Consider the following 24,309-nt stretch of genomic DNA (forward strand, 5'->3'; position numbering starts at 1 on the left):
TATCTTTAAAACTGCCATATTAATAAAGTTTTTTTCAATGTAAATTCATTTCCCTTTAATGCCTTTTTCATCCTAATACCTAATTTGTACGTAATAAGTTCTCTTCTTTCTGTGGCTGTAGTTGCTCATGTTTGAAATGTAGGAATTGGTGTGCTGTGTTATGAGTGGTAGAGCCCTGGGGTATAGCTGTATAAGAGGTTACTAGTTTTAATAGCAAAATAGAAATTCAGATGTCAGTAGGGTATGTTAAATAGTTATTAGATATAATTTAGCACCCAATTTTTTAGGAGACTACACTTTTTCTAAATCTGATAACCAACCAGCCAGATGTTAGGATGTGAGTCCAAATTCCTGGAGTTGGGATATGCACTGGAGGAAAAATGGCCAGATCTAGAGAGCACAGAGTGAGCCATGACACTAGATGGCAGGAACCTACATCCAGAAGAAGCCAGCAGCCTATATACACTTAGCAGGACGATGGAGGGGGAGGTCAAGGGCTACAAGTTTAATCCATGTCCCACCAGTTATCACCATTATGTGCTTGGGTAAGTCCCTTACTTCTTTGTCTTCTGTTTCCTCATCTGTAAAGAGTTTGCCTAGGTAACTTCAGGAGTTCCTTTCTTCCAGTTACGGTGACACTATGATTTTAGTTCAGGTCCCTCCTACCAGGGCAGCTCTTAAAGCATGTATGAAAAGGAGATAGGAAAAATAATTTTAAAAGCATTCCTTTGGTGACTACCTTATCTTACAATAGAGCTTCTAGCCCTTTGCGTGTTTCAGTGCATTTTGACATGTATTAAAATGCCTACACTAAGAGAAGAGAGACATGAGAAAGAGCTTGAAGAGAAGGTATTTGGTGCCGATAGGTTACAGTTAAGATTATGGGTCCCTTTACTTCAATTTAAAAAATAAAATAAAATAAAATAGCAGGTTAAGTATATTAAAATTGAAAAAAAAAAAAAGGTTCAGGGTCCAGTGAGAGCTTTCTGGTCAACTTGAGAGGCACCCAGGAGTAGTGTCTGTCCAGGGAGGTGACAACACCAGCATCTCTCCCCTCTCCTCTCTCTATTCACTCAGCCAGGAGAAAGCTGCTCTTCCTCTGATATGTAGCTTGAACAAGAGCCACCCTCACATTGCCTGGGGCAGGTACACACGTGGGCTGCTGGAGGGGACGTCTGGGCTGCTGAAATGAGGCTGAAAAGCTGTGTCATATTTGTGTGGGGCAACGGGGGCCTCGCCTAACAGTGAGATCCATCAATAATCCATGGCCCTGTACAGAAAGAACCCTATTAATAAGAAATGTTGCTGTTTGTAAAAGACAGAGCCAGTGATGCCCTCCTTCCAGGGAAACCGAATATGCTCAGAGTGACGCAGCGCTCTCTGAACTTTCCAGTGACACCAACAGATAGCTTAGATCAGAAGCAATTTTAGAAGATGCATTCAGCATACAACAGTCATTTCTGCCAGCCTCATTTGTTAGGGTCAAAAGCTGGTCAGAAACACATTTGACCCATGTGTCAATTATACTGCAATAGAAAGAGAAAAAGAAGGAAAGAGAGAAAGAAAGAGAAAGGAAGGAACGAAGGAAGGGAGGGAGGGAGGGAGGGAGGGAGGGAGGGAGGAGAGAAACTTGACCAGAGGTTTGCTTGTTTGTTTGTCCCTTCAACACTGGTCAAGGGCACCGAGTTATTTTGGGGCCTTAGGCTTTATATCAGGTCACTGTTTAAGTATAAAAATGTTATCCGCCTGGTTTTAGACCCAATATGGAAGACTGAAAATCAACAGAATTTCCAAATCGATTTTTCATTCCATTTAGAGTTCATAATCTTCTAGATATGTCTAGTTCTTCTTTATGGTAACATTTAATTATTAATCCTTCCTTACTTTTAGGTTCTAATTTAAGAGTGCATTAATAGATTGCTCACTAGGGAGTTTGCCAAAATCATGGCAGGACAAGGTCATCAGGAGCTCGGATTTGGAGGCAGACTGAGCTGGGACTGAGACTGGGCTCCACCATGTGCCGGCTGAGTGACCTTAGGCAAGTTACATACCCTCTGTAAGTCTCTATTTCCTCCTCTGTAACAGGGGGATGATGCCTCATGAAGTACAATAATGTAAAGCATTGAGAAAGGCAAGGAGTAAGCATTCAATAAAGGTTAGACATTTTAATCGCTTTTCTCAATTATTCATTTGACAAATATTTATTGTTTAATATGTGCTAGGCATTGTTTTAGGCACTGGGGACATGAAAGTAGAAAAACATACAGCTTTGGTACTCATGGAACTTACATTCTGGGAGGAAGGGAGACCAAAAATAAACAAACAAGTAAATACGCTATTCCAGTAGGTGAAAAAGTAATGACAAGGGAGAAAAAAGGAAAAGGGATTGAGAGCAGTAGAGGTGGGAAGGGGGATAGTGACATCTTATCAGTTTCTCTGATAACATTTAAACCAGGAACAAGAGGATGTAAGGGAGTAAGCCATGTGGGCATTTGTAGGAAGATCATTCAAGGTACAGGGAACTGCATGTGCAAAGGCACTGCTGTAGGAGTGCGCTTGGTGTGTTGGGCAAGGAAGAAAGAGCAGCTAGAGTGGAGAAAGTAAGGGGGAGAGTGGCAGGAGAGGAGGTCAGCAAGGTGGCAGGGAGCAGCCACAACATTGTACAACTTTATAGACCATGACTTTGGATTTTACTGCGGGTGAGATAGGGAGCCACTGACAGGTTCTGAGCTCGGGGAAGGTCAAATATAGCAAAGTTTCGGGAGGATTCCTCTACCTTCTGTATGAAGGATAGACTGTCGGGGGCAAACAGGGAACCAGGGAGACCAATTAGCAGACTATCACAGTTGTCCACACAGGAGATGATAGCAGTTTGCACTAGATGGTCATAATAAGGTGAGAAGAGGTCAAATGCTGTATATATTTCAGTTAAGAGTCAATAGTATTTGCAGATAGAAACAGTGTGAGGTTTGGGAAACAGAAAGTAGTCAAAGATGACTCCAAGGTTTTGGCCTGAGTAGCAGGTAGGATGGAACGACTACTTACCAAGAAGGCAGAATCAAAGCAAGGACAAATTCGGTAATATGAGATGAAGGCTAGAGACAAACCAAGAATTTTGATTTGGATGTACTAAGTTTGAGTTGTCTATTAAGTAGCCAAGATGTCAAGCAGGCAGGTGGATACACTAATCTAGAGTTTAGCAGAGATGCCAGGGTCTGAGGTAAAACTGTGAGAATTGTTGTCATCATTAGAGCTATTGACCAATATTTGTGGTTTGCTTCTTCTAGGTCCACGATGTGACTGTATTCCCTGCCCCCTTAAAGTTAGGCATAGCCATGTGACTTGATCCAGCCAATGAAATGAGAACAGAAATGATTCTGTCACTTCAGGCAGAGGCTTTGAGAGCTCACCATGTCTGCTTTTCCTGCCTACGTGATTGTGGACATATGTGTCAGCCTGGATATCTGAGTGACCACAATTAACAGATATCCCTGCTGACTCATGATGGACACTTAGAGTAAAAGAGAAGCCAATCTTTATTTTCCTACAGCACTGAGATTTGAGGGTATTTTGCAGAAAAATCTAGCTATTCTAGCAATTATGCATAAGTCATAAAGATAAAAATGTATTTAAATCATGGACCTGGATGGCATGCGTTTTGATGGTGACCAGGAGCCAGCTGAGGGCTGAGACCCGTGGTCCTGTCCCAACACCTAGAGGTGAGGAAGAAAAGGAAGTTCTAGGAAAGGAGAGTAGAGGAGCAGCTGCTAAAGAAAATTAAGAGATCGCGTGGAGAAAATGCTTTAAGGAGGAAGTAATCGACTGTGTTAAGTGCTGTGGATCGGCTAAGAAAGATGAGAATTTGGAAATGAGCAATGGATGAACAATGGATTTGGCAACATGGAAGTTACTGATGAGCTTGTTAAGAAAGATGTTGAGAAGGGTTGGGAGCAAAAGTTGGTTGGTACTGGGCTCAGGAGTGAAGGAGATAAAAGGAATCATGATGGTAAGTACACACAAGAAAGATGGAGAACATTTTCCTGTTAAGAGAAACAAAATGAGCAGGGATCAAAGGAGGATGTTTTAAGGTAGAAGATTATAGCAATGAAACAATTTATCCAGTAGAGAGAAAATATTAATGTCGCAGGAGAGTGGACCACTGCAGGAGCAATGTCACTGACAGGCAGAGGGGGTGATCTAGTGTTCAAATGATGAGGCTGGAATGTGAGTAGTCCTCCACAGTCAGAGGAGAGAAGGCAAATTGTAAGGGTACAGATGCAGATAGGGAAGTAGGTGGGGTGATGAGGTAAAAGTTCTCTTTTGATTGGTTTGATTTTTTCAATGCAATAAGAAGTAACGTCAGGACTTCCCTGGTGGTCCAGTGGTAAAGAATCTGCCTTCCAATGCAGGGGACACAGGTTTGATCCCTCGTTGGGGAACCAAGATCCCACATGCTGCGAGGCAGCTAAGACCGCCCATGCGCCACAACTACTGGGCCGGTGCACCTCAACGAGAAAGAGAAAAACCTGTACACCATAACTTGAGAGAATCTCGCACGCCACAATGAAGAGCCCATGTGTGCCGCAACCAAAGATTCTGCGTGTCACAACTAAGACCCAATGCAGCCAAAAAAATTAAAAAAAAAAAAAAAAGGTAACGTCATTTGCTAAGAATGAGGACAGCAAAGGTAAGAATGGTCTGAAAGGTTCTGTGTGTTCTGGTTACTCCCTGCCACCTCCCTGACCTCCTCTCCTGCCACTCTCCCCCTCACATTCTCCACTCTAGCTGCACTGTCTTCCTTGAACACACCAAGCACACTCCTGCCCCAGGGCCTTTGCACATGTGGTTCCCTGTGCCCAGAATGATCTTCCTACAAATGCCCACATGGCTTACTTCCCTTACTCTTGTTCTCTGTTTAAATGTCATCTTATCAGAGAAGTTTCCCAGACTTGCCAATCAAAGACACCACCCGGTACCTCCATGGCGGTACAGTGGTTAAGACTCTGCACTTGCACTGCAGGGAGTGGAGGTTCCATCTCGGGTGGGGGAACTAAGATCCTGTGTGCCACATGGTGAGGCCAAAAAAAAAAAAAAACAAAACTACCATCCCACTTTCTACCTGTATCTATCCTACTCTAACCCTTTTCCTTCTTTATTCTTTGATATTACCTTTATCACCTATAAGTACATTTGCTTGCTTGTTTATTTTTGGTCTTCCATGCCCCCAGAATTTAAGCAGCACAAGCACCAAAACTTTGTGTTTTGAGGAGGGAGGTGAAGGTCTAAGATAAAAGTCTAGGAGAGTGGGATTATGGTGAGAAACAGAGTAGGACTAAGAAGCAGCTCTCAAGGCCTACTAAGGTTAATGTCCATGAATTTAAAGCACTGTATCTTTTCAAAAATATGCCAATATTCAGAAATATCTCATTTTCTATCTGGAAAAAAATATTCAGCTTCATGAACGAACAGGAGAGGTAAGAAAAAAAGAAAAAGTCATGAGATTCCTAATGAAATGTTTTGGTTGTCATTCAAGTGATGCTGCTGCCAAGTGTTCCAAGAGCCCCAAAACCTGGTATCTTAGCTAAGGTCTTTGCTCCCAAAATACCATTCCACTTCCACATCATCTACCTCCTATTAGACACTAGGGCTGTCTTTTTAGAAAATTCAAAAGAGCTGTCTGGGCCAAGGAACAGATTCTTCCGCTCTCACTGCAAAAGGCTGAACAATAGGAAAAAAAACTGCCTTTACTTATAGCTTATCGGGTCTCTGTATAAAGTTGAGTGTTTGACTTACCCCTTTTAGGATAGAGCCACCTTGAAGTCAGGGACAGTGTTTGCTTATAATATGTCTAATTTATGCATAAGTGTAGTTTTGCAATTGTGGCAACTAAATTAAAAGGATAACATGACAGAAATTGTTTCATCGTCACTCACTGAGAGAGAAATGTCGTTCATCTCTGAACACAGGTGAACTACATCAAGGTAATGTGCTCTCCTTCCTAGGACCTATCTTGGGTTGCTTTGCTCATGAATGATACGGTTTTGGTGCTTTTGACCCCTGATATTTTAGTAAATTATTGCCTTGAATTTCTTTGTATGGAAGACTCAGCCCAACATCATTGAGCAGCCCTGAAAGGTGCGCATTGTGAACAGATCCCCAAATCTCAGTGGCTTATGATAACAGAGTTTGAATCTCAGTCAAGCCACATGTCCACTGTGTTTGGCTGCCATGCTGTTTCATGTCATCTTCACTCCAGGACCCACGATACCCTGGCAGAGACTATCTGGATTGTGGCTGGTGACAGAGGGAAAAGATTACAGCAAAGCACAAACTCTTCTTAAACTTTTGAATGAATGAGATACATATCACTTCTCATACTCCGTTGGCAGAGCAAGTCTCTTGGCCAAGCATGACTTCAGTGGCTTGGGAAAGTAGGATCTTCTCTCAGGAAGGGCAAACAGATGTTGGTAAACTGTAATACAATCTACCAAAGGAACCTCCCCAAGTCTTCCCAGATAGAGTTCATCACTGCTTCCTCTATTTCACCTCCAGAATTTCTCTATGCTTCTATTATTACAGAGGGTGTTATAACTGTTTACATGGCTCTAGTCCCTTGACTAGACCAGGGACTCTTTGTCAAGATTAGGACTGTCTGTTATTGTCTTGTCACTTACACAGTGCCTGGGACAGAGTAGATGCCCTGTTGAATTAAATATCAGTAGTACTGGATGGATTGATTAAGACTGGATGAATTGAATAGATTTGGATAGATTGGATCAGATTGATGTAAAGCAGAGTGTTTGAGTCCATGTGTTGGTGTGTGGTGTAAATAATTAAGCCTGAATTGAATGTAGCATAAGGCGAAATTAGCTTAGATGGGACTTTGAATGCAGAGAGCTGTTTGCTTAACGATGATGCTTTACTGATGAGAAAATTAAAGCCTATGTAGAAGAGATGACTGGTCCCATGACGTCACAAGAGTCAATGAAGAAACTAGGTTTTCATTTTCCTAATTTGGTTCTCTTTCTATCATAACCAGAAGCCCCTTTGGAAAAAACAATACCACCACAATCACCACCTAGGTATTTACTTGATATTTATTTATAAAATACATATTTGAGGTAAAATTTGACATAATAAAAAGGGATAAGCAAAATCCACCATCCCCATATCATGCCTCTACTTCATCTCCGGACAAGTTACCACTGTTGACACCTGCTTATGTATCTTCCAGAAATTTTCTATTCATGCACAAACATTTATATGGGATTTTATAATACAAATTATATGATACATATGCCATTTGCTTTTAAAATTTAAGAATATGTACAACAGCAATTAACACAATATTGTAAATCAACTATACTTCAATAACAAACAAACAAATAAACAAATAAATAAATTTAACAATATATCCTGAACATCTTTAGCATCAGCCTATGTGAACCTACACCCTTGTTAGGCTACATGATATTCTACTATGAATACCGCTATTTATATAACTAGCTAGCTGTTATATGCATTTAAACATTTCATATATATATATATATATTTTTTTTTTTTTTTTTTTTCGGTACGCGGGCCTCTCACTGTTGTGGCCTCTCCCGTTGCGGAGCACAGGCTCCGGACGCGCAGGCTCAGCGGCCATTGCTCACGGGTCCAGCCGCTCTGCGGCACGCGGGATCCTCCCGGACCGGGGCACAAACCGGTGTCCCCTGCATCGGCAGGCGGATTCTCAACCACTGCGCCACCAGGGAAGCCCATTTCATATATTTTAATATTACAAGTGATGAAATATATCACCTATATGCTCAGACTCTCTAATTTATATCTGAAGCCCTGACCTCTCCTCCAGATTATTATACTATCTATCTACTTGGTATCTTCACTTTTAATATCAAATAGCTATCAAAACTGAAATGGTCAGAAAAGAGAATTTTTGTGTTCCCCCATCAAATTTTTCCTTTCCTAATCTTCCTCTTCTCAATTAATGACACCTCTGTGCACCTAATAATACAGACTAAAATATTAGCAGTCATTCTTATTTCCTATCTTTTCTTCAACTGTTGTATCCAATTTCACATTGGCTCCAGCTCCAAAATAAATCATGAATTCAACCACTTTCCCTGACCTCCATTACTGTTACTCTAGGCTAAGTTCTTATCATGCTTCACTTGATTCACTGCAATAGCCTCCTAGCTGGTTTCTCTTGACCCTTTTGGTCCATTCACATTCACCACAAAATAGCAAGAGTGATCTGTTGTTGTTTTTATTATCAAACAGAAATATATATTTATACATGTATATATATGTGTGTGTGTGTGTATATACATCCATAAAATTTAAATGAAATGCACAGATTTTAATTTTTCTGTTTTATGAGCTTTAATCCTATAAGATATAGAACATTAACATAATGCTGGAACATTTTCTCATGCCTGTTTAAAGTCAGTCCATGTTCCCTATCTCCAACTCTAGCGATATCAATTGTTCAGATTTTTTCCTCCTTAGGTAACTTTAGCTTGTTCTAGCATTTCATATAAATAGAATCAACTGTGTTCTTTTGAGTGAATCTTCTTTCACTTAGCATAATGTTCTTGAGATTTATTCATGTTGTTAAATGTTTCATTAGTCTGTTCCTTTTTATTGCTAGTTAGTATTCTATTGTATACATACACCACAATTTGTTTATCCATTCTTGGGTTAATGAACACTTGGGCTGTTTCGAGTTTGGGGCTATTATAAATAAAGCTTCTATGAACATTTACATACAAGTCAATTTTGGGACGTATATTTTCATTTCTGTTGGGTAAAAACCTCAGGAGTAGAATTGCTGGGTTATAGGGTAGGATTAAACTAGGTTTTATAAGAAACAGCCAGACCATCTTCCAAAATTGTTATACTGCTTTATACTCCCAGTAACAATGTATGGGAGTGCCTGCTTTCTCCTTCTGCACTGTGGCTTTATTTCTTGTTCACTCTTTAAGATCCAGCCGTTGGGGATCTCAGCTTTATATAGGAGTTCCCTATAACACTCCCAGCTCGGGTGGACCCTAGACTTCATCTCCTTCTCTGTGCCCTGAGCATCGATCAAAACAGAGATTAAAGTTCACCAAAGTTGCAAACACCCTTAGGATAAAAGCCAGTTTCGGGCATGTACCAAGTAGGATTCCTGGTATCATTTCATTTTGGCATCTGCAAATTCCTTACTTATTTGCAAGATCTTGAAAGTGTTAAACGTATAAAATTATCCAGAACTTTTAGTTGTTTTTAATAGGAGGGATTCATTTCACATTTTAATCAGATTAGATTTCATTTAGGACATCTAGTCTGCCATGCTGTCATAATTGGAAGTCTCCAGAATGTACTTTTAAAAATGTAAAGTGGATCACGTTACGTCTCTGATTAAAATTTTCCAATGGTTTTGTATGGCACTTAGAACAAAACTTCAACTTCCTAGGTTGACCTTCAAGGCCCTAGGTTACATGACCTGTGCTTACTCCTGTGATTGCATCTTAAAACACTACACTCCTGCTACATTGGCCTTCTTTCTGGTCCTCAGACACAGACAGCTTTTCTCCAACTTAAGATATTGCTGATTCCTCCACCTGGCCACCTCTTTCATATCTTTAATATCTCAGAGAGACTTTTCCTGACTTTACCATCTGAAGTAGCCTCCCTCATTACAAATAACTCTTTATCCCAACAATCTTATGTTATTTTCTCATAGCTCTTATCACCATAAGAAATCACATTATTATTTCCTTATTTGTTTGTTGTCTGTCTTGCCCCGTTAGAGAATGTAAATTCCATGAGAGCAGAGACTCTATCTCTTTTGTTTCACTGCTGTTCTCCCAGTGCCTGAAATTGTACTGATAACCTAGAAGCACTTAGTGAAGAATAGTTAAATGAACAAATGAACCGGTCTGCAGGGTCTAACCTTTAACTATTTACTGTAAACGTAGCCATGCCTAAGTATATAAATATTAAATTTCCATTTAAAATATAAACTAATTTCCTTTTATTTCTGCTTTACTTGGATTCTTAAAAAATTTACTATATGTGCATATTATCTATGAATTGCAGGGTTATTATTCTATGTTATATAAAGAAGATGTTGGTTTTCAAAGGGTTGAGAATCACTGTGCCACGTGCTCATGATTCCCTATAGTCTAAGCACCGGACCCATATTTGTCCAGTGTTCTACTGGACATCTTGTCCTTAGACACTGCATGGCATTCTAGATGCGTCCAAAGCAAGTATCCTCATCTGGCTTCACAAAACTTCCTCCCTGCGCTTGGTTCCTGAGTGCTACACTCTTGGTCACCATGCCCCCAGCCCCACTGTCATTTAATTCATCAAAAGTATTATCTTTCTACCTCCTTGACATAACTAATGACTATCTATTCTTTGCCATCCCCATTTCCTTGCCTTAGTTTAAATGCTCATCATCTTACCCGTGGAACCTTGAAACATTCTACTTTTGGGTCTTCTCGCCACCCTTCTATCACTCTTATTCATAGACTATATGAATATCAATCATATTATGGATATGGAATAAAAAAGAGGCTACTGTGCGTGACATTGACCATATTACAAATTCACATTACACGACCATCTTTCTAACGTTTCAAATCTGGTCACATCCCTGGCACCACATTGCCTGCCATCCCCCTCGGCATGGTTATACTGCCCTGTATTACCAAGCCCCATCTTAGTTCTTTAGCCTCTTCCCCAACTCCATCCATGTCCTATACTCCAGCCGTACAGACCAAGTGTGCAGTTCTCAAGACATGTTCTTATGTGTCTGAACGGATTTGGACATGTTTCCTCAGCCAGAGTCATTCCCACCCCATCTCCTCTTGTTTGCTGTTGATACCTATCATCATCCTCCAAAACTTAGCTCACCCAATCGGTCCCACCATGGAGCTTTTCCGCATTTCACCAGGCTGGATTGCCTGGGTCTGAAATCTTCTCCCATATGTCCTTGAATCATCACACTTGCTGTGCTGTACTGTAACTCCTCGTGTACATCCCCAACTGTAATGCCAACTTCTCATAAAATCACAACCAGCCCCATGTTCATAAGAGACCAGACACAGGATTTCCCTGATGGTGCAGTGGTTAATAATCTGCCTGCTAATGCAGGGGACATGGGTTCGAGCCCTGGTCCAGGAAGATCCCACGTGCCACAGAGCAACTAAGCCCGTGTGCCACAACTACTGAGCCTGCATGCCACAGCTACTGAAGCTGGTGTGCCTAGAGCCCATGCTCTGCAACAAGAGAAGCCACCGCAATGAGAAGCCCACGCACCGCAAGGAAAAGTAGCCCCTGCTCTCCTCAACTAGAGAAAGCCCGTGCACGGCAACGAAGACCCAACACAGCCCAAAATAAATAATTAATTAATCAATTTTTTAAAAAGAGACCAGACAAATAAGAGATATGTAACAAACATTCCTTGGGTAGATTAATGAATCTTGCACTTGTATGGTATATTTCTTCTAAGGAATATCATTTCCAATGTCTGTTTTATGAGCTTGAATTAATATTTCCCCCAGGTACTTGAGGCTTCTTTTATACATCCTTAGATTGGAATTTAATTAAACCATACGTAATATAATCACTGCATATCTGCCACAGGCAAAGCAATGTGGGCTTGAAAACAAACAAACAAAAGACAGAATCCGTAGTGTTGTGAAGCTCACAATCTTATGAGGACATGATGGCCTCATAGAACTTTAGAGCTGGAAGAGATTTTTGAACTGTAATCCAACCCATCATTTTACAGGACAGGAAACTGAATGAGGAGCAGCCTGGAAAGCAGGTTGTAGTAGAATCAGACTAGAGCCAAACTTTCCTAGTGGGAAGAATACAACACACACACACACACACATACACACAAACACACACACACAGTGGGAGAATGCTGTAAGTGCAGGAAGCATTCATATTTAGCCAGTAAATGACACCTATTTTAAAAATTGGAAATGCTAGTAAAGTGATGAGACCGTTGCATAGCCTCAGACAAGTAATTTAGACTCCACGCCTCCATTTCCTCATTTATAAAATAGCGATAATAATGGCTACCTTCTAGAGTGTTGTGGGAATTATAAATGATGTATGTGAAACACTCGATCAGCTACGGATGCTTTGACTGCAAGCAATGTAAAACCCAATCTACAGCATCTTAAACAAATAAACGGTTTTTAAATATATATTTTAAATGTATATTAAAAGTCTAGATGGAGGAAGTTGCTGGCCTTAATCCAGTGGAGTGCATCCCTGAAAGTTTCTTGGCCTTTTCTTTATGTTTGTGGCCTCCTGGTGGACACATAAGTGTTAAAGATCGTGACATCATGCCTGCATTCAAGACAGGAATGAGGGGGAAAGGAGAAAGGTCCTGCTGGACATTTATCCCTTGTTATGGGGACAGCAAGCTCACCTAGAAACACCCAGCAGAATTCTGATTATCTCAATGATATCATATCACCATCCCCTGTTAGACAAAAAGCTACAAAAGCAACTGTTTGGCTTTTAAGCATCTGTAGAAGGGATGTCAGGAGAAAGGGAGTGGGGAATAGCTTTTCAGTAGCCAAAGAACAAGCCCTTCCACAGGAACCTACCATATGAGAGGCTTACTAATGGGCAGTTATTGAAATTTTAAATGAACCTTGGAGGTTTGCTATGAATCTATGCAGTCGTCTTGATCTCTGTGCCCTAAAACAATGAACTTCTCATTATAAAGAGTAAACAAGAAAGGACTGGCTGGCTTTGGTGTGTGGTCTGTGGCTCCACCCTCCACACCTTCTGCATTTCTTGAGATTGCCCTGGGATGATGGGGATTTTGTGACTTGCGTCATGACCTCCATTATTTTGTCATTAGCCTTCAAGGTAAAGTTCAAATATTAAGCTGGTCTTTATTTTTAACATCTTGGATTTGGAGGTAGAGGAGATTAGATGAAACCCCCAAAACACACTGAAGATTGTGAAGCAATGAAAATGTAAGTGGAAACATGAAGAATCAATGCGTTCTTTGTCATCCTTAACAGCTTAAATAAAATGACTGACTATTCTCAGAGTCAAAAATAATTCAGGATTTAATTGGCAAGGGTATTTTAAGGTTCTGTCTTTTTCTATTTTTCTCCTGCCTTGGTGAAGCTATGAATTACGTTGCAGGCACTGAGCATCTTGAAATAGTAGTTACTAAGACAACGTCTTGAATTAAGAATTAATTGAATTTTTAAAAACTCTCCTCCATGTGCACACAAACATATTGGTATTGTGCTTCTCATTTTGCCTTTGCACAACATCTTCCTGAGAGGAGACTATATTCTTTAGATTCTGGAAGTTAACATTTTCACATCTCCATAAGTAAGTAGAGTCCTTTCAACATGACAGAGAATCTTCCTAAAGGAAAGCTACTTACTATACAGAACGGAGTCACATTATATACTTAGAAGGTCTCCAGACTGGCTTCCACCAAATTATAGTAAACAGCTGCTATTATGTAAAAGTTGATTCCAGAGTTGCCATGATTATTTGTCAACAATGCCTGGGCTTGTTGACTGTTTTCTTTTCTTAATTTCTTGTTGTGAGCACAAGGTTCCTCTAAAGTGGTAAACTACGCGCCTTGAATTTGAGCTATGTAAGAGCTGGCAGGTGCTACTGATGATATGAACTAAGTATTCCAGCAGAATGTTTCCATTCTCTATGGAAACATAAGCCTTCCTGTAGACACAGAAGCTTAGGGGCAAAAGGCAAGAACACATGGGTCAACCTACTTAATGTTATTCATAGAGAATCAAAGCACAGATTAGGTAAGTCACTTTCCCAGGACTGTAAACTAGTGGCAGAGGTAAAACAAAATCCCAGATCTTCATAAGCTTGAAACTCCTTCACAGCTTTTTATGGAGATAATATGCCAGTGGTCTTCTCCCCATCAGCTTCATTCCACACCTGCATGCTGGGTGTCAGCCACTGTACTAGGGGCTATCGATGCAAAAGGGATTGAGATATGATCTTGCCCTTAAAAAGCTCATAATCTTTAACATCTTCTAGAGTAATGAGAAAAATCGGAACGCCCTGATTTAAGTAGAGTCATCTCTGCCCATATAAGAGAGGGAACAGCAGTGGTGGTAGTGATTTAAATTAAATGAAGCCTATTCTCTTACTGATTCTGTCTGCTCTAAAAAAATCTTTCTCAAAAGGTCGTTTAATGGCTTTGTGTCCAGCAGAATGAGAAAACAAATCTTGGCTCAACCTCTTACCTTTTTGCATCTCAATGTCTTTATAAATAAGGATGATGACAATGCTTAACCCCTAGACTTGTGACAATAATAACACAGAACCTCTAATGTGTGCATTAAGGGGAGAACTTACTATACACCAGGTGGCCTTCAGAGAATCTGCTTTTCCTCTTATATTTATCCAGCCCCGTTTTTCCTCCTTCACACAATTTGCCCTTTGAGGCTACAAGAAAACTTTCCTCAATACCCTTCCTTTTATGCCTCTTGGATCTGGTGACTCCCAAAACTGTTGGCAATGCAAAGCCCCTAGAAATTTACAAGAGTGACTGTGGGTTAGGGGTGGGGTTGGGGACAGCTGAGTAGGATGTGTGGAATGGGGCGATGGGAAGAGAGCTGTAGAAGCAGCCACTGCAGACTCCTTAGCCATGATGAAGTGTGGCTGCCAGACCTTCAATCCAAGCCAACTCTAGAGCAGCCGATTGAATAAAGAGCCTTCAGCCCCAGTGTTCAGGATTTCCACTCCATACTCATTTCTCACCCCCTGCCATAGGGGTACCAAGAGGAGCTAGTTTAGCCATGAGTTAGGCAAATGTCATCCTCTACACTGGGACTAGTTGGAATCTTCTTAGGTTTTTAAAAAAATTATTATTATAAAATAATGATGGTTTTCTTTCTTGTAAAAAGAATACAGGTCATTTCTAAACATCAGAAAAAGAAAACGATTGAAATATAAACACTTAATATTTTGAAACTTCACCATCTTCTAAACACAAGCATGGCAGTGGATTGTTGAAAAAAGATTTGATGTATGAATTTCAATATTTCACCACTGTTGCAGGAAGAATGCTTTCCTTAGCTTAAGCTTTAAAGTGTCACAATAACAATAAATATATTCAGAGAATTCATTTGCATCATTTCAGGTATCTTGATTGGTATGTACATGATTGGGTATATTTAGTATAGTATGTATATTTTGTGCCCATAAATTTGGGAAACATAAGTGAATATACATATATCAAGGACATCTTTGATCTGTAATTGTAGTAAATTAATATCTAGTACTCTATGCTTTCTGGACATTGTGAAATACAAAACTAAATGCCCTCAAAGAGCTCAGAGTCTAGTTGGGGAAACAACCATTTCATTGCTGCCAGAAACTGACCTCATTGTCTTGCTAGCAGCTACTGACTGTGGTCCAAGATTCTAAGAAAAGACATCCCAACTCACAAATCAACTCCAAGTTATAGAAGAAATACAGTTGCACATTTCAGTTCTCTTTCTCGTCTTTTTCTGTCTCTGGTGCTACCCCATCTACTGCCTACTCAAGGAGAAGTGTGTTGCTGAGACTTTGTCCTACTCACACATTAAAATGTAGGATTGAGGACATTAATCTCATGGGTCAAGCCATTTGGGTTTTTAAATTGTTAGATTATGCATAGAAATTTTTGCCCTGAATGACCTAACTATCTGCCTTAGTTCTTTAATTTTATAAGTGTACTCATAGGATGAGATGGAGTCATATTCAAAAGAATGTTTGTTTATCTACTTATCTGGTACACCAGAAAAGAGAGCCATATTTATCCAAATCTTAGTTGCTTGGCAACTGCATCAGCTTTCCATTCTAGTTGTTTCCATTTCCAGCTGTGGATGGAGCTGTTACAGTGCAAGGTTTGAGCTAACACTCACATATTCACAGGAGGCCTAGAACTAAGGCCAGCCTGAGCTATGCACTCAATAGAATCAATGCTTCTGACATTTATAAGATAATAGGCTCCCAGATTTGAAAGGGGCCCAAAATGTTATTTAATCCAAGTGCCATCCTGTCTGTAACTTCACTGCTGAGCTCCGGACCAAGTGCTGCATGCACATTTGCCAAATTCAGTGAACTATTAAACTCAAAACTTTTCCAACAATGCATTAACGTGCTTGAGTTTAAACAGATGGTGAGATTTCCAAATAATAACAGTGTTTATATTTCAAGATTTTGTGCTCTCTGATTTTCTTAAAAGGACATGCATTCTTTTTACAATGAAGAAAACCATTATTGTTTATACCATCTTTGGACAGTGTTTACCCATAAAAATTCTTTCATAGACTGAGACAAAAAGCTCTCTCTTAATTCTCCCCATTAAAGATAGTTTACCTGTTGGTGCCTTATAGATCAAATCTAATTTCTATCCCATATGACAACCTAGCAACATTTTATCCTCACGTACCTTTTTCCTCCAGGCTAAATTCTCCTTTTCTTTAACCAAACCTCACACACATAGTGCCAGGTCCTTCATGATCTTGATCACTCATCTCTACATTCAAGCTAGTTTTCATATGTTGTTTTTAAACTGGGACTCTGAGAGTAGAACATAGACTTCCAAGAGTCACAGAGTAAGTTGGGACCATGCCTTAACTTGACTTGGTGCCATGCTTAGTTGATACCGTGCTTCCAGTAAAAGGCAACTCAAAATTGCATGACCGATTTTTTTTTTCCCAAGGGATTTTTGCCCTGTCTTTTTAAGAGTCTTTGTGTACAGCTACCCTCAGTGGGATAGGGAGGGTGGGAGGGAGGCTCAAGAGGGAGGGGATATGGGGATATATGTATACATAAAACTGATTCATTTTGTTGTACAGCAGAAACTAACACAACATTGTAAAGCAATTATAGTCCAATAAAGATGAAAAAAGAAAAAAATAATAAAATAAAATTTAAAAATAGAAACAAGTTTCCAATTTGATAAACAACAACAACAAAAAAAAGCATGACCTGATTGATACAAATAACATTTGAAGTTCTAGGCTCTGGGGTTATACAGCAAAACATTTGTATTCCCATACATACAAGTATTATCCTTATTTTGCAGAGTAGGAAACTAACTCCCAAAGTGAACATATAATTCCCACCATTTATACACACACACACATAGAAAATGAGGTGTGGAAGAACACAGAGGTAACTACAATCAATAATTTTTTCTGAGTGGCACAGAGACTTGGGAATTTGGGAGGCTTCTTTTTTTATTATTATTATATACCCTTTTTTTCTACTAAAACATTAATCCAGTTTCAGTTATTATTTTTTAAATAAAAGTCTGATTCATTATGGTTTTAGTAGGGGGAAAAAGGATAATTGTGAAAGATTAAGGACATGAACTTAAATTTGTTACCTAAAAGAATAAAGACACATATAAGAGATTCTGAACTACTTTCTGGTGTCTTTTGCATTAAATACAACATTAGTGTTCTCTTTGGGAACTGAGAGCTAGCACTGAACACCCTCAACCCTCATCCTCTTTTCCAAGGCATTACTTGGGGCTATGGTACAGTGTGTGTGTGTATATATATATATATATATATATATATCGCTTTTTTCTTGAAGTTCTTCCCATGTAAGACAGGGGAACTTGCCACATTCTTTTTTTTTTTTTTTTTTTTGCGGTACGCGGGCCTCTCACTGTTGTGGCCTCTCCCGTTGCGGAGCACAGGCTCCGGACGCGCAGGCTCAGCGGCCATGGCTCACGGGCCCAGCCGCTCCGCGGCATGTGGGATCTTCCTGGACCAGGGCACGAACCGGTGTCCCCTGCATCGGCAGGCAGACTCCCAACCACTGCGCCACCAGAGAAGCCCGCCACATTTTTTTAAATACTTACATTGTATAGTTCTGCAGATGTACTATATCTGATTTAAGCAGCCTCCTGTTGATGGACATTTGTCTTGTTTCTAGCCTTCACAGTTGAGAGCAATTATTTTAACTTAATTAATTCAAAATATATAACATGTACCAAGTGCCAAGCTGTGTTCCAAGCACTTTACAAAAGTGAGCTCATTTAATCTCTAAAATAATCCATTGAGGTAGGCACTGATACTATCATCCCTGTTTTACAGATGCGAAAACAGAATAGAGCGATGAAGTGACTTGCCCCGGGTCACACAGCTGTAAAAGCAGCCAGAGCTGGAATTCAAATCCAGGCTGCTCTGGCTAAGAATCCATCTTAATCTTTGATAGGCTTTGATTCCTCTCCATTGCTGCAACACAATTGTCTATTCCTGAAGTAGATCGGTTGCTAGGCATAAGGAATGAAAGATGCTTTTAGTAGCCAGCATCAGCATGTGAAAAAAAAAAAAAAACTGAGAAGAGAAAAAATAGATGACAAAATACATCAAGAGCCACTTCCATTGCACTCTACCAGGCTTATTCCCACAATTTCTGCAAAGCATTTTGAAAGGCAGACAGACCAAACCCTCCCAAGTGATAAGTTCCCCTACAAGTATGAAGTCATTTCAACCAGACATTGAAGAAGTGGAAGTGACAGTCCAAAGATCATTAGGTTGGTTTTTTTTTTTTTTGAAGATGTTGGGGGTAGGAGTTTATTAATTAATTTATTTATTTTTGCTGTGTTGGGTCTTCGTTTCTGTGTGAGGGCTTTCTCTAGTTGTGGCAAGCGGGGGCCAATCTTCATCGCGGTGCGCGGGCCTCTCACTACCGCGGCCTCTCTTGCTGCGGAAAACAGGCTCCAGACGCGCAGGCTCAGTAGTTGTGGCTCATGGGCCTAGTTGCTCCGCGGCATGTGGGATCCTCCCAGACCAGGGCTCGAACCCATGTCCCCTGCATTAGCAGGCAGATTCTCAACCACTGCGCCAGCAGGGAAGCCCCAGATCATTAGGTTTTAAATCCTGTAGAAAAACAGTACTGACACTAACACAATCTTGCATAAAACTTCATTGGTGTGCACAATTTTAAGTTAAGGGTAAACAGTCTAATTTAGATTTTTTAAAAGAAGAATTTGTCTCAGGAAATCTTTTTTTTTTTTATCAGAGCTACAATTATAGCTTCTCAGTCAGAAGAGAAGTAATTTAGTTGTTCTGAAAAGCTCAAAAGCCAAAATGCACTCAATTCTTTTTCCCAGATGCAGTGCAATTGGTTCTCTGGTGCCAGTTTTGAAGTTTCTTAAAGATGACATTGCATGCTGCCAGTAGTAATACTATTTGAGTCATGATTATAAGTCTCGAGGGGAACGTTGTCAACGCTTTGGGTTTTAAACTTGACAAACTCCACCCTCCCATTCTCAAGTGGTCAATACAGAAAATAGCTGCCGGTTTCTTTCAGTACATACAACGTTAATTAGTTCACTGCTCTCATTTTACTTCTGGTCTTTGGTACAGCTGAAGCTTTGCTGGTATATTAGTCACGGCATAAACGTTTGCACATCTTTGAAAGTCTGAGAATATGAATCACCTTGAGAGAAATAGCTTTGATCGGAACACAAGAGCTACATCTGAACAATTTCTTTGCTGTTGTTAATGGTGCTTGTCATGCAATTTGAACTTCAGAATGAAAAAATTACAGAGAATAAATGAAGAGAGGGAGTTCATGCAAAGTATATGCAACTCTTGGTAATCAAAAGAGAAAATTCAGAAAATGAATGGCTCATCTGGGAGACATGAATTAATTTGGTGTTCTGATAAAAGGAAAAAACATAACATTTTCCAAGATTTAGAAGAATTAACAAATAAATTTCCAGAAATACTGAAAATCTTTGCAATGCTTCTTGATATTTCCTTTGACAACCCCCAGAGGCCAGACCCACCGAAGATTCAAAGTCAGCTGTCCCCACAACTTCCAGCTCCCAGTTCTGATGTGCCCGCATATCTGGTATCTCCCATCTAGCGTGGTCTCCTTACAAAAGGGAACCGTGAATCCTCTATGGCCATTTTAATCTTCTGCTTCTGTTACCGACCCTCCTGAGTCAGTCCCCAACAAGGGTCCCTCTGCCCCATGTCCTTGGAGCCAACAGAATGAGACCGAGTTTTGTTCAGAAGTAAAGGAAATCTTTATTCTCTATCAAAACATGCACAGGCGCACGCTCACGCTCTAGCGTGCATAATCTCCCCACAGGCCGTGGGCGGGGCTGCTTTATAGGGATCTCGTCTGCTGGGAGACGGGCAGAGTTCTCGCGGGGATGGGCGGAGCTGCGCGGCTCACGCTCCAGACCGCAGTGCGGGGTGCAGCGTCTGTGCGCACGGCCCGCCGCTGCCATCTTGAATCAAGGCGTCTTGTTGACACACGGCCCGCTGAGCTGTGGAAAATACGGCCATTTCGCACTAGGACCTCTGTCCCGAAGTGACGTGTAAGGCCTCTGTGCGCAGCACCCTGTAAGTGAAACGACTAAGTACAAAGGAAAAGAGAAGGAAAAAAAAGGTTAGACTTTATTACCCAAATTCTGTTTTTATTTCCCAGGAATTGTTAATGGGCTTTGCTAATGACGCTTCTGCAAGTAAAAGATGAATCTTCACCATCCAAAAAATAGATGTAAACCATTGCTCTGTGTATTTGGAATGATATCAAACCTGAGAAGGCTATATCTACATCAGAAATACTAAGAACTTTATGTAGCCATAGGAATAATTATGTTTAATTTCATATCATCTGTGTAGGAAAAATTGTGAAAGCCTTTGAAATGTACTGAAAGATTATTGGGGGTTTTCAGTGGAAAACTACGTTCAGTTTAGAGCACACTCTTTTGGATTATCTGGTTCTATGGGGCTCATGTCCTTCATTGCCTTTGTGCTATTTTACAACTGTAATTTGTAGATAATGAATCCAATACAAATATTTTGGGTCAATAGTCCTGCAAATAAATTTTGGCTGGTGGAGAGACAATTGCTTTCTCTCCCTTACCCTGCAGACATAGCCAATTTTTGCCTCTATTTGCAGATGTATTTCATGATTTTCCTATGTCTCCACCTCTTAAATTCTCCTTGGAACCAGCTGTAACATCTTATTGGTTCCCTTATTAATTAATGAGTTAAATTCTTTGGTATTTATTCATTTTAGATGTACTATATAAAAGTCATGATTTTCTCTTTTATGAAAATATTTTTAACGATTTAACAAATTGCTATATATACCAATTTAATTAACTTTTAAAGTTAGTCAAGCCATCACTTCATTTTGCAAGAGAACCTCTAGGTTCCATTTTCGAAGAAGAGAATATGGAAATGTGACTATTGCCCCCAGCTCTGCTCATCATCCTTATCTTACAAGTCAATTTTTTCCCATAATTTCATAAGATCTTTTGTTTCCCTTATAAATGTTTCATTCATCAACTTCCTCCGGGCCTTAATATAGGAAAACTCATCAAAGAAGAGACATTATAGCTATTCTGTTAGTGGAATAGGTTTCCCTTTTTTTTTCCCCCTTTTCTTGTTTTTGGTGCTTTTTAATACACACTTTTTATATCAGTGCTATCCTTCTTTTTCTCTTTATTTTACAATGTCTAAGCCGACTGAGCCTATGGAGTGCAACTAACTAATATTTATGTAGAAAGTATGTTTGTGACAGGACCCAAATTCAAGAAATGCCCCCGAAGAGGTCTTTAAGTTATATAGGTGTTGCATAATTTGTTCAGATTCTCCTGGTGCATAAATTAATGCTGAGAGTATTGAATATTTGAGAAAAAATCTGTAGCTTCAGGAAATCTTTTAATAAACGAGTATCACAATTCTTTCAGCAATAATTACTAAGGTCTTATATATTACGATAACCACACACACATATGCACTCATTCCCAAAGTACTGAAAAGGAAATATATATTTTTCATTGAACTTGATTTCAGTTTGAGACTTCCTTTAAAATTGCAATCAATGTATCTTTGAAAGAAGTGGAAACTTTTCCTGCTCCTGTATCAGGAACAGACAAACGAGCAGTTTGTAGTGATAGAATTTTATTAACAACTTAAAACTTCTTACGGAATCTACAGCTAAAGGGTCATAGAAGGGAGAGACTCAAGGAGGACTAGGAAAGTTAGGTTAGTTAACCCTAATAGTGAACCACGGTGCTCCTAGCATCAGCAGCAATTTCTGCAAGGGTCGAGGATCATGTTTATTTTTTTCTTTAACTTCTTCAAAAACATCCAGAAATAGGAACTGTTGTCAACTCTGATCCTTAGGCTCCCCAGGAAACAGGATTCATGGGAATAAATAGACCCAAGAATGCTACTTATGTTTATAGATAAAGCAATTTTGTTTTAGTTTTATATTTACTAATGCTATAAATGACAACGCTGTCTCTAATACTGTTTACTTAACAGCAAAGTGATGCTTTGCATAAAAAGTCCTCAGTTCTGCTGAGTCCCTTTCTGATCCTCCAAATAGTTCTGCTTCTCACCTGTAGGAAGTATAGAGTGGTATTTAAGAGTCAAGCCAGGTGCCACCATTTACTTAATCATTTATTTCAGTCCCTATTCTGGAAAATGACTAATAATCGTGTCTATATTAGAGAGCTGCTTCAAGGATTAAGAAAATTGATGTGTGTAAAGCATGGTATCTGGGCTGCATTAGGCACTCAATAAACATTAGCAGTATAAAGGTCAAAGATTGACTCATAAAAGGCGATAATCCAGGAGCAATCCACTCCAATTAACAGGACTGCAGAAAGGAGCTCTCTGCTTTGAGATTTGGTGGGAGGTGGAAGACGGAGGGGGCAACCACCCCTGCACCCAGAGCACTTGTTAAAGGATCCTCTGAGGCAGTAGTTTTCAAAGTGGCTCACATATTTCTCTGATGGCTCTTCAATATCCTCCAGGTGGTCTGTGAACGTCCTCCTAGATTTAAACACAAGTGAGAAGACTTTAAGAGAGAACCTCACTGCTGTAAATAAATTCAGGTCTCTCAACCCAGGTAAATGGTGCTCAGAAAATGGAGGCAACCAGCAGATGTATTTGTTAAATAATTATCAGTTGTCCATAAAAAATCTTGGAGCATGAAAGACATGCCAAAAGATTAGAGAAGGGGATATATTATCTTTGTATTTATAATGGGTGGATTCTGTGAATTATCAATTTATGCCTTTAGTAGAGATCCCAGAAAAAATTCTAGGGAATGTTATTAAATAGTTTTTAAGTACTTGGGAGTAAAGGAGAAAGGGCAAACATTTTAAAGGTTGATGATATTTTAGGGAGGAAAAGAAGATATAGAGCAGTTCTTATCAAACTTTAATGACCATGTGAATCACCTGGGAATCTTGCTGGCAAATTCTGATTGAGTGGTTGTAATTGGGCCTGAGAGTCTACATTTTCAAAAAATTAGTTAATTAATTTATTTTTGGCTGCGTTGGGTCTTTGCTGCTGGGTGGGCGGTTTCTCTAGTTGTGGCAAGCGGGGGCTACTCTTTGTTGCCGTGTGCAGGCTTCTCATTGCAGTGGCTTCTCTTGTTGCGGAGCACAGGCTCTAGGCGCGCGGGCTTCAGTAGTTGTGGCACGCAGACTCTAGAGTGCAGGCTCAGTAGTTGTGGTGCCCGGGCTTAGTTGCTCTGCGGCATGTGGGATCTTCCTGGACCAGGGCTTGAACCCGTGTCCTCTACATTGGCAGGCGGATTCTTAACCACTGTGCCACCAGGGAAGTCCCAAGAGTCTACATTTTTAGCAGGCTCCCAGAAGATGCCAGTTCTATTTGTCATAGGACCATGCTTGGCATAGCTAGACTGTGGAGTACTATCACATACTCCTGAAAGAAATATAAATTGGAAAAAAATGTTTGTAGTATTCATTAGGATTTTTAAATAAAGACGCAGACGTAGAGAATGGACTTGAGGACATGGGGAGGGGGAAGGGTAGGCTGGGGTGAAGTGAGATAGTGGCATGGACTTATATACACTACCAAATGTAAAATAGCTAGTGGGAAGCAGCTGCATAGTACAGGGAGATCTGCTTGGTGCTTTGTGACCACCTAGAGGGGGGCAATAGGGAGGGTGGAAGGGAGATGCAAGAGGGAAGGGTATGGGGATATATGTGTACATATAGCTGATTCACTTTGTTATACAGCAGAAACTAACACAACATTGTATTGGAGTATATTCCAATAAAGATGTTAAAAAAATGTGCATGTCTTTTAATATAGCAATTCCATTTCTGGGACTCTGTACTAATGAATTCTTTCTCATTTGTTTGAAGATAAAAGGATGTTCATAGCAGCATTGTGTATAAAAGCAAAAATTTGGCAACAACCTAAAGGTCCAACAAAAGGAGAGTAGTACAGTAAGTTGTGGTAAATTGAGGACTATTTTGAAGCCATT

General features: G+C 40.0%; 1 pseudogene; it reads left to right on the forward strand.

Annotated features, from left to right (window-relative positions):
• Nucleotides 1-477: 477 nt before the first annotated feature.
• The window catches only part of LOC132432963 (S-formylglutathione hydrolase pseudogene), a 43,163-nt pseudogene continuing 19,331 nt past the window's right edge, over nucleotides 478-24,309 (forward strand).

Source organism: Delphinus delphis, chromosome 10, assembly GCF_949987515.2.
Source record: "Delphinus delphis chromosome 10, mDelDel1.2, whole genome shotgun sequence".
Classification (NCBI taxonomy): domain Eukaryota; kingdom Metazoa; phylum Chordata; class Mammalia; order Artiodactyla; family Delphinidae; genus Delphinus; species Delphinus delphis.